Source organism: Miniopterus schreibersii (genome assembly GCF_964146895.1).
Source record: "Miniopterus schreibersii genome assembly, chromosome: 2".
NCBI lineage: Eukaryota > Metazoa > Chordata > Mammalia > Chiroptera > Miniopteridae > Miniopterus > Miniopterus schreibersii.
The window spans coordinates 102,729,140-102,742,813 of record NC_138102.1 but is presented as its reverse complement, the minus strand read 5'-3'; the positions used below and the strand labels follow the sequence as shown (position 1 = coordinate 102,742,813).

At 35.8% G+C, this 13,674-nt stretch overlaps 1 protein-coding gene and 1 pseudogene across 7 annotated transcripts in view; one reads left to right on the top strand and one right to left on the bottom strand.

The window, feature by feature from the left end:
* CDK8 (cyclin dependent kinase 8) overlaps positions 1 to 13,674 on the top strand; it is a 124,761-nt gene that overhangs the window by 6,536 nt on the left and 104,551 nt on the right. The gene's annotated exons all lie outside the window — the stretch shown is intronic.
* On the bottom strand, positions 2,240 to 2,929 carry LOC308553559 (cleavage and polyadenylation specificity factor subunit 5 pseudogene; annotated as a pseudogene). Its single transcript has one exon. The product of its transcript is annotated as a cleavage and polyadenylation specificity factor subunit 5 pseudogene (transcript).

Below are 13,674 nucleotides of genomic sequence, written 5' to 3'. Positions count from 1 at the left end.
AATCCATTCTATGTGCCAAGCACTGTATTGGGACTGCAAAAATGAATAAAATATTCCATTACTTGAGGAGATTATCTGTTGGGGAAACAAACATGTAAATAAACTGTAGCAATTTAATAAGCACTCTATTAATACAAGGTGCTGTTAGAACACGGATGGAAGGAAGCTCCCAACTGCTTAAGGTTTTCAGGAAAAGCCTCTCAAAGATGACAACATTTTGTTTGACTCTTAGAAGATGCGAGGATCTCATCAGAAAGGGTATTGCAAGAGGAATGGGACGAAGAGGTGTACTTTCTATTGTGCCTTTACAGAAGTGGGACAAAGAGGGGTGCTTTTTATTGTGCCCTTACAGACCCCAGCAAATTTTGTGAGGTTGAATTTTTTTATTCCCAATCCATTCCTCTCTGCTCCTTTTTTCTTGCCTGCATTTTGATCTCTGCTGCATGTGTAGTACCTGCACTACACATGGTCCATTGTACCCACTGGACACGATGAGGCCTCTGTTATTTAATAATAGGGATACATTTATCAGCATGCACTGAACACCTTTAATTGTCTCTGTGCAGTTTTCCATCACAAGAATGTTGGCAAATCAGAATATGAGCAGCCTCTGAAATACAACTGTCTGACTTAAGACTCTCTCATAGGTAAAACTGCCGTGGCAGAACTCCATTTTGATTGCAGCTCTGGACAGCAGATGATTCTTCTTTGGCTTCACCTTACATGAGGTGTAGGGGGCCAGTCTCTTTTATGCTGCTGAGATGGTGGTGGCAACATTTGGAGGGGGGATTCTCTTGGTGGGACTGATGTGTGAAGAGATGGGAAGCAGGGAAATGGCATCCTGGATTTCAGCGAGAAAGACAAATAATAACAAATTATTATAAATTATTGTAGGCTGTTCGCAAACTTTACTTTTTCAAAAATTATTTCTCTGTGTTCAAAATTATGATTTACAAACACTTGAAATGTGATCCATATGTAAGTTGGGAACTGTATATACCAATTACTGTTGATGAGGATATATTATGCCCTGTAGTTGGTGTCATCTTTCTTGTAGTTCCTTTTATTGTTGAAGCCAATCCTCACTGTCTCTTTATTCTTTTTCTGTGCTTAGCTGCTGCTAGGGAATGAAAATCCTACTGTCCTTTCCTCTTTCAGAACAATTTGTATATCCTTTCATTCACACCAGCTTAGGTAGGCCTTGGTCATCTCTTTGTTACTGATTTTTTTTTTTGTCTTTAGATATCTCTTGTCACCTCAAGGCAGTTCTTGATGTTATCACTAAAAAGTGACTTTCACCTGTTATTTTGATCTTGACACTTGAAGGCCCTTTAGTATAGTGATTCTCAAGATTCTTTATTATGGTTATTGTCAAAGTCACAAAACCATTCCCTGCTGTAGCTAGCTGCCTTTAATAATGGAATTATGTCATGTCTGTAAGATATGTTATGGTAGAGAGAATGCTGCAAACCCCCTTTTTAAAATTGAGATATATTACACACCATAAAATTCACCCTTTTAAAGTATGCACACCACTGGTTTTTCATATATTCACAAGGCTGTGCAATTATCACCACTATCTAATTCTAGAACTTTTTTTTTTTTTTAATTTGGAAGATGCTTAATAACAAAAGATGCCTAAAAGCCTATGGGGAAAGACCTCAAAAAAGAAACATGATAAAATCTTATACATAATAAACACCCCATAAATTCCCATGAAATTAACAAATGAGTGAACTATGTTTTCATTATGATTTCTGAAACTTGAGAGATACTAATTCTAGAACATTTTTATTTCCCCCAAAAACAAACCTTAGGCCCATCAGCAGTCACTCCACATTCCCCCTTTTCCTAGCTCCTGACAACCATTAATCTTTTTTATGTTTATGGATTTGTCTGTTCTGGACACTTCATATAAATGGAATCATATAATATATATGTGGCCTTTTGTGTCTTTTACTTAGCATGCTTTTACTGATACATGTTGTGCATGTATCAGGATTTCATTCTTTTTTTCTGATTGAATAATATTGCATTGTATGGGTATACCTCATTTTTTAAATCTACTCATCAGTTGGTGAACATTTGAGTTGTTTCTACTTTTTTTTTGAAGTCCACTTTCTTTAATAGAAAGCAGGTGGCAGTTTAGGGGTTGGGAAAGAGATAAAACAAAAAACCCTTTCTACCATGTTCTCTACTTTGTAGAGCTGCATTCAAAGAGATGGCTTCTTTTACTTCTCTACTGTGCGGGAATTCTGTTGTATATAAAGTTGAACCTGCTCAAAAGTTGAGGGAGACTAGAAATATAGAGTCCATATCCTAGTGCTCTGTTATATAATTCAAACAATGGTGCAGCTACCAGCTTGTAATTTTTAGCGGCTGCAAACGACTTTCTCTTGAAGTTGAACCATAAACAACTTATACTCCTTCGGTTTTGTAATATGTGCAGGAATATATGGATAATGAGGACATTGAAAATTTGGTCTCCACCAGTTATTAATGCAGTCGTCAGTGACCCAGTCTTGCAGGACTCCATCTTGACTACCGAGTATCTCTGTCATTAAGTGTTTTAGTTCTTCAACTTCATCTTCTGCTGGGTTAAGTTCACCGTCAGGTAGCTTGAAGAAAGTTGTTCCCAGCTGTAGCAGTAACACATGGGTAGCTGGTGCTCATGTAGAATCACAACTCCTTCTACAGTTCTCATTTCAGTTTTATCAAATTCCTCCCTCATGCGTTGAAATCTGGCTGCCACAGAGCTGCCCTTTTCACAGAGGGGCTGTTTTGTACCAAAAGCATAACTGATAAGAGGGTACAGGGTTGATGGTATGCCCCAAGGTGAGGGGCTTGGTCTGTTGGATGTACTTGTTGCTGAACTGGTTGACCCCCGGAGCCAGCGGGTCTGCGAGCGATTGGGCAGCACCACAGGCATGCTGGCGAACTCTGGTGGCGCGGAAAGGGGGAGAGACAGAGACTGTCCTGGTTATCTGTCCCACTCAGCAGCCACCACCCGCCATTAACATGAGTCAAGAGGAGCTGTTTCTACTTTTTGGCTATTATGAATAATGCCGCTGTGAACCTTCATGTGCTAGTTGAACCTTCATATGTTATGTGGATATGTAACATTTCTCTTGGGCATATATTCAGGTATGGAATTGCTGGGTCATATTACCATGTTTAGCTTTTTGAGAAATTACCAAATTTTTCAAAGCAGCTGGAGAGCCACTTTTGAGTGCCTTTACCTTGACTTTGGTTTAAGACCAAGATCTTTTGTTCTTTGTCTGTAAGACCCAACTAGCCTTCCTTATTCCTAGGACAGCATTCACACTTTATTTTATCTCAGTGATTCTGAAATACAGAATAACACAACTGCTTCTCCATCAAATCAGACCAGCCATCTGAACTTTTTCACAGGCAGCACCTTGTGCTAGAAATTTTTCCCCCTCACTTGATTGAAGCAGGTTCTAACATTTAGCTTCAGAAATTGTAACTACTTTATCTTAACATACAACTCAGATAATTCCCTCTTCACTCATCACCCACAAAACATAGTTCTTCATAGATATGTTATGTAACTACTTCAGTGTATATGTGGTTAATGTTTATATGTCCTTTGGGTCTTTCTGGTGAATGTTTATGGGTTAGATGTAGATTTCCTCTAGGGCAGTAATTGTGTTCCCCTCAGTTCCTGGCACATTGCCAAATGTTGACAGGTATTTAATACTTTTTTATTTGTGGCATACCTGAACTTCATATTTGAAAATCTTCCTTTTAAACTTGCTAAAATTAAAAACTTAAACATAGTAAAATAGAAAAGCAGCACCTTGTGAAACTACCCAGAAAAGCAACGTTTGATGGGCTGGCTGTTTTGATACCAGGAACAGAATTGAACAAAACCAAAGCCAAAGGCAGAGGCAAACTTTGTTAATTGGCTGAAAAAAATAGCCCCCAAAATTGAGCCACTACAAAGAATAAAGTATTTTTTGAAATATACCTTGTAAATGAATCAGTTTAAATGGAAATCAAATCTGTATTTCTAAACTTAAGGAAAATATAATTAGTTTCTGAACCAGAGTTGGCATTTAATTTTATTTAAATTCATGATTGTTTCATACTCGAAGTTTACTTTTGTTATGTTTATTTAGGTTAACTACTACTCAAGATAACTCTGTTACTCATCTCTCTAGACAAACCCTTTAAGATCTGTAACTTCATAATAGCCCATGAATTCTAACAAATAATCATCCTAAGGAGAGGAATTCTTTACACTGTGGTGCAGAGCCTACTCTGGGTGCTCTGTACACCTGAGTTTATATGTTGTCTAGGGAACTAAAGGGATTGAAAAACAAACAAACTCATCCATCATTGATGTTATGGCTTACATTAAACAATTATATTTTGGGAGAAGAGGAGATAGGTATTGAAAACTTATTTCTATAAGTCTTTTGCTTTAAGAAGGCCAATAAATCATGTGAAATTTTAAATTCATATAGAATAGATACATTTGTTGGAATTTTTTCACTTTATGAAAGATTCTCTTTAAGTACAGGAGCTCTCAGCATATTTATTGTGTAACTCAGTTTGTAAAAAGTTCTGTTTATAGTTTCCAAGAAAATGTCAAGCACAAATTAAAGCATATTTGTAATTTGTTTGCTAATGCTGAAGATACTTTTATTTTTTAATCCTCACCTGAGGATACTTTCCCATTGATTTTAGAGAGAGCGGAAGGGGAGGGGAGAGAGAAAGAGAGAGAGAGAGAGAGAGAGAGAAACATTTATCAGTTGCCTCCTGCATGTGCCCCCACTGGGATTGAATCTGCAACCTTTTGGTGTACTGGATAACGCTCTAACCAACTGAGCCAACCTGGCCAGGGCTGAAGATACTTTTAAATGTAAAATTAAATCATTTAAATATTGACATTTCATTATAGTTTTGTTTTTTTTTAGCTGTAGTTTTTTGGGGGGGGGATGTGGGGGGTTAAATTTGTGTATTTATGATTCATTTGGTAGCTGTTTACTAAATGTCTGTAATATGCCAGGTTCTATGCCATATATAGGTGATTCAGCAGTAAATAGCCCATGGTCTAAGTCCTTAGGGAACTTTAAGACTTTTGAGGGGCACAGGCAAGTAAACAGGTTATTATAATATAGTGGAATAGGGCTGTGATAGGGAAAATTATAGGTTGCCATGGGGTACCTAATCTGCTCTTGGGGCTCAAGGATATTTCAGTTGTGACTTGAAAGATAATTAGAAGCTACACAAGTGAATGGGCAGTAAATGAGAGTGAGTGGTGTTATAGTGCAGTGTGATTGAAAAGGGAGTGTGGTAGGGTTGATGTGTAGTAAACAAATGTTAACTTAAATTATTTATTTGAGGTAATTTTGGGAGCTTGTATATTTTAGGGAGGAAGCTCAAGTTCTCCCCAGTACTCATTGGAGCCACCACTGAATAGCATTTGCAAAGATACGAAGAAAAGATAGTATGGTGAGGGAACTGAAAGAATTTCAGTGCCACATCTTAGAGAGGAGTAATGGGAGGGTGAGAGGTATAAAAGATAAAGTTGGAGAAATAAGTGGAGTCTTGCAAATCATGCTCTCTGGACTTTGTATTTTATTCTGAAGACACTGGGGGCCATTTGTAGGATTTTATCTAGGTAGTAACAAGCTGATGTATCACTTAAAAATATTGCTCAGCAATACAATTAAGAATGGCTATAGGGAAGTGGGGTTAGAATAATGCAATAGCAATCCAGGTGAGACTCTGGTGGCTTGAATTAGGGAAGTGACAGAGAAGATCATAGGACTTGAATTATTGCATGTGAGAGAGGAAGAAGTGAGAATAACCAAGGATAATGCCTGGGTTTCTGGCTTAAGAAGCAAGGTACTGCCTTTCACATCGATAGCCAAATAGAAAGAGGAGCAAGTCTGAGGGGAAAGACAATAAATTGAATTTTGATATTTTGAATTTTAGGTGCCTGTTAAACATCCAAGAAGAAATATCTTAGGCAGATAGGTATATGAATCTCCTGATCAAAAAAGAGATCTGGATAGAGATAGACTAGGGTGTTACCAAGTACTTGAAATTGCCTAGGGATAGTGTGTAGAGTGAGAAGAGGACCTAGGACAGAATGTAGAGAAAGAGATGTCTATCCACGATCCCCAAAATTGAGTCCCGAGGAGGAAACTCAGGGTCACCCCATTGTGCCACAGAAACTGTGCAGTGTACAGCTTATAGGCTGTACACAGCCGAGTGGAGGAAAAGAGGACCTTGTAGATAGAATCCTAACAACCATAGAGAATTTCCAGAAAGAGTGGCAGGCAGTACCATGTGCCACACAGAGGGCAAGGGAGATAATGGGGTGTCTGAATTAAGGAAAGTACTTAAAAGAAAAATTCAGCTAAAGGTTTTTTGATATCAGTTTTATAACACATTTTGTAGATTTTATCCAGAATGTTTTGGTACTTTCATGGTTGGCCTCCTCACTCAGGGCCAAGTAATGAACAGCTCCTTCACTTCCGTCTTTGGTTCCACATTGGCTCTGTTACGGATGCTAAACCTGTAGGTACCATTTTATTTCTTTATTCCCTGCTAGTGAAGACAGTTGTTTTTTTTAAAAAAAATACCTTTTTTGCTGATTATAAAAATGATGATATATGTTCATTGTTAAAAAATTCATAGTTCAGAAATGTATACAGAAACTGAAAGCCCTAACTGTACTACTAGACGACAATTATTATTTTCCTCGTTGTCTTTCCGATAACTGTGGATGTAAGTATAGATTAATGAAATCTACAAGGTCTACAAATCTAAAAGAAAAATGATCTTCTATTTTTTCCATTCAAGAATATTATGCATACTTTCATGTCATTAAATGTAGCTCAGAGTCATCAGTTTTAATTATTGCAGGCATCATATTATATATATGCATGTAAATATACATCTAATCAACCAGTTTTCTAGTGACAGGCAAAATTTAAGTAGTCTCCAAATTTTAACCATTACAGTTAGCAAAGGACCTCCTAGAAAATATTTCTGCAGTTTGCCAACATACTATTGAGACCTTGAAGTGGAAGTTTAGGGTCAAAGGTTATATACTTTCAACAACTGTATCTTTATTATAAAATAAAATAGAATTATAAAGTTAATATATTCTCATGATAAAAAATTCAAACAGTACAGAAGGATACCCAGGAAAATCTGTCTCCTGTCTCCCTCTTTAGGGATTATCGTTGTCAGCAGCTAATTGTGTGTATGCATATAAAAGCATATATATGTATGGGTAGACTTTAAAATATATTTTAATATTTTATTAATTTTGAGCAGATAATTCATGCATATGGGAAAAAATGTAAATGTCCTGAGGAAGTGAAAAGTCTCATCACCCCGTTGTCGTCAGCCATTCATTTCCTCTTCTCATTGTCCACCAATTTTTCTTGTATATGTTTTTCAGTTTGTACAAACAATCATCTCCTGACTTGGTTTATGGTATTCTTTTTCTTTTTAAAAATTATGGTATTATTTTTCATTAATATTATGAAGTCACATTTAGCAATCATGTCTTTAATGGTTGCTGGGTTATGTGTCTTAATTTGTTAGAATGGTCTGTATGTCATCATCATTAAACATAAAATTGCATGATATCATATTTATTATTCTGTACCTTTTTTCAGTTCATATGTTTTGGAGATTAGTATCAGCACATACAATATAATTCATTTCATCAGCTCATCTTTCCATTTTATGGATATAATGTAATATACTGGTCTAATTGAAGGACATTTAGGTTTTTAGTTTTTACGCTCATAAACAGTACTATAAATGACCTTTACATCTGTCTTTGCACACAATAACTTCTCAGATACAGGTAGAACTTCCCAGGTCCCCAGAGTTCCTCACAGGATGTTTGCTGTGGATGATACCACTGGCAAGGAGCAAAGTTTTCTTGAAGTAAGAGAAGCTCCTCCCTTGCTCTATCAACAAGGGGTTTTATTCCTCCTGGCTTCTTTCATTGATGGTTTTAGAGACTGATCCTCATGCCCAAGCACAAGTTACTGGTAAAAACCCCAGTGCATCACTGCAAGACTGGTGAAGTGCGGGTCAGTTTTCCTAGAATATCTCTTAACAGGCGTGGCTTCAGGTACTTCTAAGGTCCAGTCTTATGTCTTCAAAAAAGGCTGTGCCAATTATACTCACAGAAAAACTACAAAAACAAACGTATCTGTAAGGAAGAAATGGGAATAGATACAGTAATGACATATTTAAGTCATGGGGCTTAAATACATTGTGAAGGTAGAATCATTGGCATAAAATTCTAAGTGCCACGTAGATGTTTAAAATTACAGTCATTATTATGTTTTTAAATCCTTATGCTTTCACCAGATGTCTTTTTTTTTTTTTTAAAACATATCTTTATTGATTTCAGAGAGAGGAAAGGAAGGGGAGAGAGAGAGATAGAAACATCAATGATGAAAGTCATTGATTGAGCCCACAACCTGGGCATGTGCCCTGACCGGGAATTGAACCCCGATCGCCTGGATCCTAGGTCGATGCTCAGCCGCCGAGCCACGCCCGGCCGGGCTCACCAGATTTCTTTATTCCAACTTAATGCTGCTGCCACACTTTGTTCCTGTCACAGTGATTAATGGGTGCTCTTAATGTCTTCTGCCTCAAACCAGTGGTTGAGTTCTGACCCTTAGTTCTCTTTTACTTTTATTTAGATGATCTCTTCCCCCATTTCCTGCTGCTAGGCTTTGTCCCCTTCTCATTCCCTGCCTAGTACTGACCTTCCTCCACCCAGTCTTTTTCTTTCTTCCCCTTTTTGTCTTTTTTCTGTTTTGTACTGATTTTGGCTTTGGCCTTGTTGCTTGCCACCTGTCTTAATTGCACTGATCTCCGGGCTTACCTTCATAGACGAGGGAGCTGGAGCCCCTTCTACCAGCAGAATTGTTTGACTTTGTGTGTTCAGCAGAGGTAATCATTCATGGTAGGTAAGCAGACAGGTGATTATAAGACAATTTTGCTGTATTTTGTTACTTTCTGTGTGTGTGTGTATGTTGTTAATTTTGAAGAGACAAAAAATTTTAAATACTGCTAAACATAATTCTGCATAAGCATACTTTCTACTCAACAGAAGTTATGAATTACTTATTCCTTATAGATGGGAAGCTGAAGAAGTATACAAATATTTTATCTTTTTGTGTGAAAATCTATTTTAGTACAAATGAGTTCAGCTCTGCTTAAGAATTTAAATCAGATATCATGGAGCTGAAAGTTACTGTTGTCCTGTTTTAGCCAAGACTAACTGAACCTCTGCATGCAGATCCCCTTTAGGCTTGTGACATGAACTAGACTCGGAAATGCGTAAGTGAAAAACATAAGGAAATCTGCTAAAGTGACACATACTTCTCATACTTCTGGATTTTATTTTTCTTCTGGATTTTTTTGGTGGGGGGTAGGAGATAGAACCATTCAATTCTAAAAGGTGATTCAGATGTTCTTAAGTACTTGAAGCTTTCAGTGCAAGCCAGAAATACTAACCAAGTATACTACTTTCTAAACTTTTTTTTTTTTACTTTGATCATGTAGTGTTTTTGCTCTATTACTATTGTACTTTGTGTAACTGGATTCACTGAGTTTAAGTATGCTTGCTGGTTTTCAAATCAGTATGCTTGCTGGTTTTCAATACAGTACAATTACATTTTTTCTTAGTGAAACTCTGTACTGTAATTATTCCTGAAATGTTTTGGAATGGAGGATAACATTTGCCACTATTTATTTATTTTTAAATGTTTAAAACATAGTTTTGATTTAGTTGCAGTGTCCTAAGTAGAGAAACTAAATCTGTTGTTTTTATGGAGAAAATACTAGTAATACCTTTCAAGAAGTTACACATTTATAGTTTATGAAGTTTTAAAATAGCTTTATTGAGATAAAATTCATATATCATACAATTTACCTACTTAAAGTTTATAGTTCACTTTTTTTTAGTGTATTCACAGAGTTGTGGAGCCGTTACCACAATCTAATTTTAGAATATTTTTGTCTCCCCTAAAAGAAACTCTGTACCCATTAGCAGTCATTCCCCTTTTCCTCCTGCTCTAGGCAACTGCTAATCTGTTTTCTGCCTCTGGATTCACCTACTCTGGACGTTTCATTTAAATGAAATTCAAAATAGGATCTTTTGTGACTGGCTTCTTTCTCTTAATGTTTCCAAGTCTTATCTGTGATTTAGCATGTATCACACTTTGTTTACTCATTTATCAGTTGGTGAGTAATTTGGGTGGTTTTCACTTTTTTGTTATTATGAATACTGCTGCTGTGAACATTGGTGTACGAGTATCTGAGTCCTTGCTTTTAATTCTTTGGGTATTTACCTAGGAGTGGAATTGCTGGACCATACGGTAACTCTGATTAACTTTTGACCAACCACTAAATTGTTTCCATAGCAGCTGAACCATTTTACATTCCCATCAGCAGTACATGAGGGTTCTAGTTTGACCACATCCTTGCTAACACTTATTTTTCTTTTTTAATATAGCCATTCTTAAGAGTATTAAGTTGTAACTCATTGTAGTTTTGATTTGCATTTCCCTAATGGTTAAAGATGTTGAGCGTCTTTCCATGTGCTTATTGACCATTTGTATATATCTATTTGGGAAAAGGTATTCAAATCTTTGCTCATTTTAAAATTAGGTTATCTTTTTATTATTGAATTGTAGGAGTTCTTTATATATTTTGAACTAGATCCTTATGAGATATATGATTTGCAAATATTTTCTCCACTCTTTGGGTTATTTCTTTACTTTCTTATTAGTGGTGTTTATAGCACAGAAGTTTTAAATTTTGATGTAGTACAGTGTATCTATTTTTCCTTTTGTTGCTTGGTCTTTTGGTGTCAAATCCAAAAATCATTATCTAACCTAAGGTCACAAAGCCTTACTCTTGTCTTCTTTTTCTAAGAATTTTATAATTTTAACTCTTAGGCTTAGGTCTGTGATCAGTTTTGAGTACTGTGTGAATTTGGGTCCAAGTTGTTTTTGCGTGTGGATGTCTAGTTTTCCCAGCATCTTTGTTAAAAAATCAATTGGCTCTAAACATAGGTTTTTTTCCCCTGCACCCTCAATTCAGTTCCATTGATCCATATGTTTGTCCTTAACCCAGTACTACAGTGTATTGATTACTGTAGTTTTGTAGTAAGTTTTGAAATTGGGAAGTGTGAATTCTCTTAATTTTGTTCTTTTTCAAGATTATTTTTTCATTTTTTATTGTGGTAAAATACACATCATATCAAATTTAATATCATAACCATTTTAAGTGTACAATTCAGTGGTATTAAGTTCATTCCTACAGTTGTACAACTGTCTCCACCATCTATTTCTGGAACTCCTTTCATCTTGAAAAACAGAAACTCTGTATCTGCTAAGTAATAACTCCCCATTCTCCCCTCTCTCCAACCCCTGGCAACCCCCATTCTACTTTTTGTCTCAATGATTTTGACTGTTCTAAATATCTCATAAAAGTGGAATCAGACAGTATTTGTCTTTTTGTGACTGGCTTATTTCAGTTAGCAGAGTGTCCTAACAGTTTAACCATCTTGTAGCATGTATCGGAGTTTCCTTCCTTTTAAGGATGAGTGCTGCCCCACTCTGTATATACCACATTTTGCTTATGCATTATTCCACTGCTGGACACGTGGGTAGCTTCCACGTTTTAGCTCCTGTGAATAGTGCTGCTGTGAATATGAGTGTACAAATATTTCCTTGCAAGCCTGCTTTCAGTTTTTTTGGATGTATACCCAGGAGTGGAATTGCTGAGTCACATGGTAATTCTGTTTTTAATTTTTTTGAGAAATTGCCATGCTCTTTTGCACAGTGGCTGTTCCATATTACATTCCCACCAACAGTGCACAGGGGTTCTACTTTTTCCGCATTCTTGCCAACCCTTATTTTGTTTTTTCATTTGTGTCTGGCTTTTTTCTTTTTTTTTTTAATTTAAATAATTTTTATTTTTCAATTACAGTTGATATATAATATATTAATTTCAGGTATGCACCCCAGTGATTAGACATTACGTAACTTTCTAAGTAATCATCCTGATAAATCTTGTACCCCTCTGACACCTAACGTAGTTATTAAAATATTGTTGGCTATCTTCTGTTGTTTTTTTAAGTAGCTGTCATAATGGTTGTGGGGTGGTGTTTTATAGTTTTCTTTGCATTTCCCTGATAATTAGTGATACTGAGCAGCTTTTCATGTGCTTATTGGCCAGTTGTATGTGTTCTTTAGAGAAATGTCTACTGAGGTCCTTTGCCTATTTCTGAATGTGGTTGTTTAGCTTTTTGTGGTTGAGTTTTTAGAGTTCTCTATATGTTCTGGATATTAATCCATTTTAAAATAAATGATTTGCAAATATTTTCTCCCATTCTGTGCATTGCCATTTTACTCTGGAGATAGTGTCTAGTGTGTTTTAATACACAAAAATTTAAAATTTTCATGAAATCTAATTTATTTTTTCTTTTGATTCCGATGCCTTTGGTGTTATGTCCAATAAATCACTGCTAAATCCGATGTCATAAAGCCTTTGTCCTCTCTACATTTCGGTCATGGATTTATTTTGAGTTAATTTTTTGTGTATGGTGTTAAGTAATATATCCAGCTTCATTCTTTTGCATATGGATATCCACTTTTCAACCACTTGTTGAAAAGATGTTTTTTCCTTCATCGGATGGCCTTGACACCCTTGTCAAAATCATTTGACCATGTATGTGAAGGTTTATTTCTGGACTTGTTATTCCATTTTATTGGGCTATATGGCTATGTCATTACCACACTGTCTTGATTATTCTAGGTTTCTAGTGTTTTGAAATCAGGAAGTATGAGTCCTCCAGCTTTATTCTCTTTCAAGATTGTTTTGACTGTTCTGTGGTTCATAAAATTTAAACTCAGTGCATCTGGTATTAACTTTCATTTTTTCCACTGGATTGGATTGTCTTAGAAACATGTGTGTGTGTGGTTCCAGGTTACTAAGTTTTCTAGGTAACTGGTTCACTTTTCATTTACCAAACCTTTATTTTAATCATTGTGGATGAAAATCATTCTAAAAGATATTACCTAATTTATATATAATATGTGTATACTTGGCTCCTGGACTAAATAGCATGCTTTTGGAGTTCACCGCCTATGTTGTTTTCCTTTATTCTGCCCTTGTTGTCAGCTGTCACTTGAAAAAGACACTTAATGTTTTAAACTAAGTAATGAGCATCAATTGTAGAAAATGCAAATAAATTCTAAGAAGAAAATAAAATTAACTTTATTTTGGCCACCCAGACTTTTTTCTAGGCATGTTTTAAATCAGATTATATTGTGCCTATTGTTTTGGGAGAAGATTATGAACAATAGATTATGTATATTCCATGCCATTAGCCATCTTTCTAATCTTTGCATTAAGTTTTAATATCTGTATTCATTGTATTGTGGGCTGGCATAATTTTTTAATAATTTACATTTACATTTTACTTTTACATTCCAGTTTTTCATTAAAATTTTAATACTACATCTTTGTCCCATGACACCCTTAGGAAAAAATTCTAGAAGTGGATTTGCTGAGTCCGTTTTTAAGACTTTTGATAAATAAAGACCAGGTTTTCGCCTAGAAAGTTTGAGCTACGTTGTAATCTCA